Raw genomic sequence first — 6109 nt, forward strand, 5'->3', positions numbered from 1 at the left:
CTTTCCACGTATTCAAATGCCTCCTAATATTATCCACCAAAGGGTTCCAAACAATAATCCTTTTAGGATTAGAGCCGATCCGCACTCCAAGAAACGAGAACTCCTTTTCCTCCCTTTTACACGAAAGAAAGGAAGTAGCCACATCCAAGAATCTAGCATTTATGTTTATACCAATAAGCTTACTCTTGTTGTAATTAATTCCAAGACCCGACACCATCTCGAAACCACGCAACACCGCTTTAATGGCCCATAAGTGCTTCCAACTACCATCACCTACCAAGAGAGTATCGTCCGCAAATTGAAGGACATCTACAAAACATTTGCCTTTAACGCTACAACCAACAAAATTCCCATTTTCCACCGCCTTGTTAACCATAATTTTAAGCCCTTCCGTAACAATTACAAAGAGAAAAGGAGATAAGGGATTACCTTGTCGAAGACCCCGTTCCACCACGAACTCTTTAGTGGGACTACCATTAACGAGGACCGACATCTTGCTAGAAAAAATGAAACCATCCATCCATTTCATCCAAACATCCCCAAAACCCATCCTTTCCAACATAAATTTAAGAAAGTTCCAACTCACCTTATCATACGCCTTTTCAAAGTCCACTTTAAAAAGGAGACAATCCCTCCCTTCCTTTGTGGAAAAATCCACCAACTCATTCGCCACAAGGACCCCATCTAGCAATTGACGACCCGGGACAAAAGCACTTTGGCAAGGGGATATAATAGAATGCAACACTCTTTTAATTCTACCGGCCAAGACTTTCGATATAATCTTGTAAATGCACCCCACCAAACAAATAGGCCGATAGTCATCCAACCCCAAAGGATTAGAAGATTTAGGAATCAATGATAAAAACGAAGAGGTGATAGATTTAGAAAATACTCCACCCGCATGAAGCTCCTTGAAACAAGCAACAAAATCATCCTTTAAAAAAGACCAACAATTCTTCACAAAAAGAAGAGTAAAACCATCCGGCCCCGGACTTTTAGAACCTTCACAATTCCACACCGCCTCCTTAATTTCCTCCTCGGAGAATGAGAGCTCAAGAGAAGAACTATCATCCATACTTAAAACTTTGAACGAGGGATTCTCTAAAACCGGCCTAACATCGCAATCCTCCTTGAATTTATCATTAAAATGACGCCAAACTTCTTCCTTAACCTCATCTACTTTGACAACCACTCCACTACTATAAGATAAAGAACTAATATGATTCCTCCTCCTTCTTTCTTTCATGACCCTATGGAAAAATTTACTATTGGAATCTCCATCGTTGAGCCACTTTAATCTAGATTTTTGAATAAGCATATTCTCCTTGATTTTAAGATTCAACCACAATCTACTACTAGCCTTCATTTTTATCGCTTGAACCTCCTCACTAACGTCGTCACAATCATCCGCCTCATTCAACTCTCTAACCCCTTCCTCCACTTCCAAGTCATATTTACCGAACACCACTCTATTCCACCACTTGAGCCTATCCTTGAAAATACGAAACTTCTCCTTTAAAATAAAATCACCTCTACCGCTAACTTTAATCGCCTTCCATTCTATCTCGGCAAAATGCATAAAATCTTTATTAAGGAACCATTCGTTGTTAAACTTAAAAGGTTTCGGACCCCAATCCTCCTTATCAACAACCAACCAAACCGGGCAATGATCCGACACATCTCTTTGCTCAATTAATTGACCCACCACTCCCCAAGAAGAAACAATGTTTCCGTCAAGAATAAAGCGATCCAACCTACTCTTAGATTTACCATCCCTGCTAAACCAACTATATTTTTTTCCTTTCACTACGCCAAAAAGATTTTTAGACATCGCACCTTAGACAGCGCTTTTATACAAAAGCGCTGCTATAAGCAAAATAAAAACTAAAACACGGAAACTGAATACGAAAATGAATAAAAACGCTGCTAAAAGGTCAACCTTAGACAGCGCTTCTGGAAAGCGCTGCTAAAAGGGTTGTTTTAAAAAGTGTTTTACAAAAGCGCTAGTAAAGGACCACGTTAGCCAGCGCTTCATAAAAGCGCTGCTATAGGATATTTAAAAAGCGCTGCTAAATGATATGTTTAGAAAGCGCTTAAAAAAGCGCTACCTAAGGTTATTTATGTCTAATTTTTAAAAACACTAAAACTAGTTTTGCTTCCAGAAGAAACGTTAACTCTCTAATCTCTTCTCTCTCAAAACGTTTCTGAAAAACTCTTGAATCTGGATTCCACCTCTCTCAATCGATACTTCATATTCAACCCTCATTCCATCATCTCTCTCAATCGGACACTCTCTCTCATTTCTGCAGTAGCGCCGTCGCGAGGTGAGTCACACTCTTCCACTTTCTTTTCTTCTTCGTCTTCTCTCATTGAATAATATGAACGCCCTTTCCCTTTCATCAAATCTCCACCGCTAGCCACTTCGTCCCAACGTCATCAAATCTCCTCCTCCGTCACCGAAACGGTTCTGAGTCACCCATTCCACCGTTCTTCTTCGATTCCACGGTGGAGATTGTGAGCATTATCTTGAATAGCTGTTGTTGCTGAAAAATTGTTTGGTTGAACTATGGCTGAAGAAATTGCTGGGTAGACAAAACTAGTAAATCACAGCTTCTCCATTAATTTTTCATTTTTCTCACCCTTTTTTGTTTTTATTGATGTGGAGTATTGTGTTATATGTTTGTGTTTATTGGATTGATGAGGGTTTATGAATATAGTTACTGAATAAGTCACAACTTCTCATTTAAATTTGAATCTCTACTAATACATTTATAGGTTTGTTTCGATTACATATTCCGATTATTTGATTGTTTTTGAATTTGTTAACTCGGATAAAGTGAAACGCGTGTCTGTGTTGTTTTGTGTCTTATGGATAAACTAACTCGATCGTCTTTATGATAAGTTTGATGGATTTTGAGTGAGGTTTTTGAATTTCTTTACCTTACATGTAAGTGATTGTTTCTCAACTGTCAAATTATGCTGTAGTTGTGGTTTTAATCTTTTGTTGGCGGACAAAAAAGAAGATTGAACCTACTCTTCCTTCAACCATATCCTGTATACTAATATTAACCACTGTTCACCTATGGTCCAAGGAATAGTTATATTAATAAGCTTGCTTCAGTAGTAAAATAACCAATAAAACTGGACAGCAAAAATGTTAGTCTTTTAAAAAAAGATTGATCTTGTGTTGTGCGCCGATCATTTACTAGAGCAGAACTCCATCTTTAGCAAGATCAAACAATCCATTTGCAGATGTATCAGTTGGAAGAAACTGCTTCATGAATTTATCTTCATCCAAGTAACTGTTAATATGTGCAACATAAGAAGCCTTCTCAGATTCATTTATTGCATGATAAATAGTCGTTGTGGTTGTCTTCAAAAATAAAGAAGATCTTTTTGAACCGCCGCCTTTTGCTATAGCTCGATTTTGCAAATTTAAATGTGCCTACCACATAATGTCAATATATAAGCTTCCGGGTTCAATATAGATAATACCTATAAAAGTACTTGCAAATAAACTGAATATATTTTCCCACTCAAACATTCAAAACAAAAACAAAAGTATACGTTCAAGTTAGGTGCATACATGCTAAGAACCTAGAGACAAATTGAGCATCTAATGACATTCTTGTATGATCTTGTGGCAAATTGCACTCATCTACTATGGGAGATTCAGGCAACTGAGTGAGATGTCAATGTCTTTTCCTAACTCAAGGGAATAGATGTATAATTTTAGCTTAGTGAAATGCATGTTAGGTTTTCTATTTGTTGGCGGGAAAATTGAGGGATCAGTGAGTGAGAGATTTTATCTAGTTGAGTTCTCATGGGTTTGTATCTGTTTGATTGTATTTTGTTTATAGATGGTAAATTTATTGGTATTAGACACTGTCGAATTTAAGTGCCTTGCTATGTGATGAAATTGTTTTGTTTTCACTTAAGTTTGCTAATGAATTTGTTTGACAACATGAATGTGATTCAGTTGTGCATAAGTTCTTTTATATATCAACTACTTGATTAAGTTTGAAAAATAAAAATTCATGACTTAGTGTAAACTTAACTTTGATCTTCTTATCGTCAAGTAAAACTGCAGTACTTAGTCGTTTACTATGTTTTGTTCAATACTATGTTTGTACTTAAGTTTACAAATGAAGAATTTACTTGGCAGTCTGCCACTGATGTCTAGAAGTTTACTTAATGTTATTCTGTTAACTACTGTTATAGGCTAAGCTTCAAGAGTTCCTTGGTAGAAAAGAACTTGATAGGCTTCAAGAACTTGTTATAGTGTAAGCTTCAAGAGTCTTGTCCTTTAAGATGAATTAGTAGATTTGTTCACTAATGTTCTCAAATCCAGTACCAACATGATTATTCCCTATTTCAAAGAATGCTTGTATACAACATTACCAACACTTTTACTTTTGTTACTTTCACTCAATGTTCTTGTTAATTTTAGTGTGGTGGTAATTACACAATACTCCACATGACTTTAAACAATTAAAAAAATATTATGATATTGATATGTGTTTGTTCAATATTACATGCATTAACATAATAAATTTGAAAGATGATAGACACTATCTATAAAACTATTTTACAGACTTATGTTAACACTATAATATAATGGACAGGAGAACTCTTATTATCTTGCACGTCTCTTCACTGTAATTGAAATTCAACATCATAAACTTTAGAAAATAGCACTGATATCATAAACCAATTATTCATGTTAATTATTCATGTTAATTTCACAAGTAATTTCACTATAATATAATGTTTATTTAGCATCTTAGTACTGTTCGTAAACTGTATTGTTTTAATATCAATTTTAATATAAATCTAATTCTATAACTAGTTAGAAAATATAGTTAGTTTAAATATAAATTCAATTCTCCTTCTTTTTCTCTTCAATTAACTTTTCTATTTTATATTTTTAGGAATATCTTTGTTAGGGGTTACTTGTGAAGAGTGAAGTTCGATTCGTTTTCAAGAATCTTACAGTGTGTGTTTCCAGAAGTTGCTGACTTTCTCTACAGGTAATTAGTTATTCTTTTGCTATAGTTGCGTGATTAATTAGCGTTTTTTGCTTAGCTTATTTTGAAATAGTTGTGTGAATAATTATAGTGTTTTTGTTTACCTTAATTAGTGATAATTCCATGGATAAAAAATGGATGAATGCCGATCGATTGTCAAAAGAGTACGAGAATGAGGTATTTAACTTAAACATACCATGTTATATTATTTTGTAGTACTTTGATGACTTCAAGTGTGCTACTTACTCAAGATCTAAGTTGGATGAACTTAAGGAGGAATGGTGTCAATTCATGATTGAGTTGAAGGTTGTATAGGTATATTGAAATCTTACTATAATTGATGATAATTTTGAGTATAGCCAAGTGCATGTTGCAATATTTGATTTATCTACATAGATTATTTAGTGATATGTAGGCCGTTTGAAATACATTCGTGGCAAATGTAGAATGGTTTTATGTACACTAATGTAGAATGTTTTTCACCTTTATATTATTTTTTTTTTGGTTTTCTGTTATTCTGTTTTGTGATTGTAATGGTTTGATGCAATTGCAGGATATTGAAGGGTAAAAAGGTTACAGTTGCTGGCAAGAAGAAAAAGTAGATATTTAGCATCCTTTTGACTTGTGTAAAAAATAACAATGTTTTGGATGATGCAATTGTTTTGGAAGAAAAAGATGTGCCAAATCTCTCACTTCTCTTCTTGATAGCGTTAAAATCCCCTCCAATAAGCCAATCCCCATCCGTGTATTTATTCTTCAAGTCTACCAACTCATTCCACAAAGAGCGCTTCAAAGACGACACACAAGAAGAATAAACATTAAGACAATAATAATATTGATCCCTCCATCTTATCTTGATACCAAGGTAACCTGGCCCGCAAAAACTTAAAACCACCGATAAGGAACTAGCTTTCCATAAAATAAGAATGCCACCCGACCTCCCTTCCGACTCAGAAAAAGAAAAATCGCAATCCGAATTGCCCCAAAAACTCCTAGCCACCGTTTCCGATATTAAATTCATTTTAGTTTCTTGGATGAAGAACAAATCCGTCTTACCTCTTTGAATAATACTACTAATCCTC

The 6109-nt window shown here is 34.9% G+C and overlaps 1 long non-coding RNA gene across 2 annotated transcripts; it reads left to right on the plus strand.

The window, feature by feature from the left end:
* Positions 1 to 2200: 2200 nt before the first annotated feature.
* LOC131611585 (uncharacterized) lies at positions 2201 to 5691 on the plus strand. 2 transcript variants are annotated; one of them, XR_009287030.1, is made up of 4 exons: positions 2201 to 2324; positions 2418 to 2599; positions 4932 to 5030; positions 5581 to 5691. It is a non-coding gene; the product is annotated as an uncharacterized LOC131611585 (long non-coding RNA). The 2 variants fall into 2 exon arrangements; XR_009287031.1 differs by lacking the exon at positions 5581 to 5691 and adding an exon at positions 5141 to 5218.
* The last annotated feature ends 418 nt before the right edge of the window (positions 5692 to 6109 follow it).

The sequence above is a fragment of the Vicia villosa genome, linkage group LG6 (genome assembly GCF_029867415.1).
Source record: "Vicia villosa cultivar HV-30 ecotype Madison, WI linkage group LG6, Vvil1.0, whole genome shotgun sequence".
Taxonomy (NCBI): Eukaryota; Viridiplantae; Streptophyta; class Magnoliopsida; order Fabales; family Fabaceae; genus Vicia; species Vicia villosa.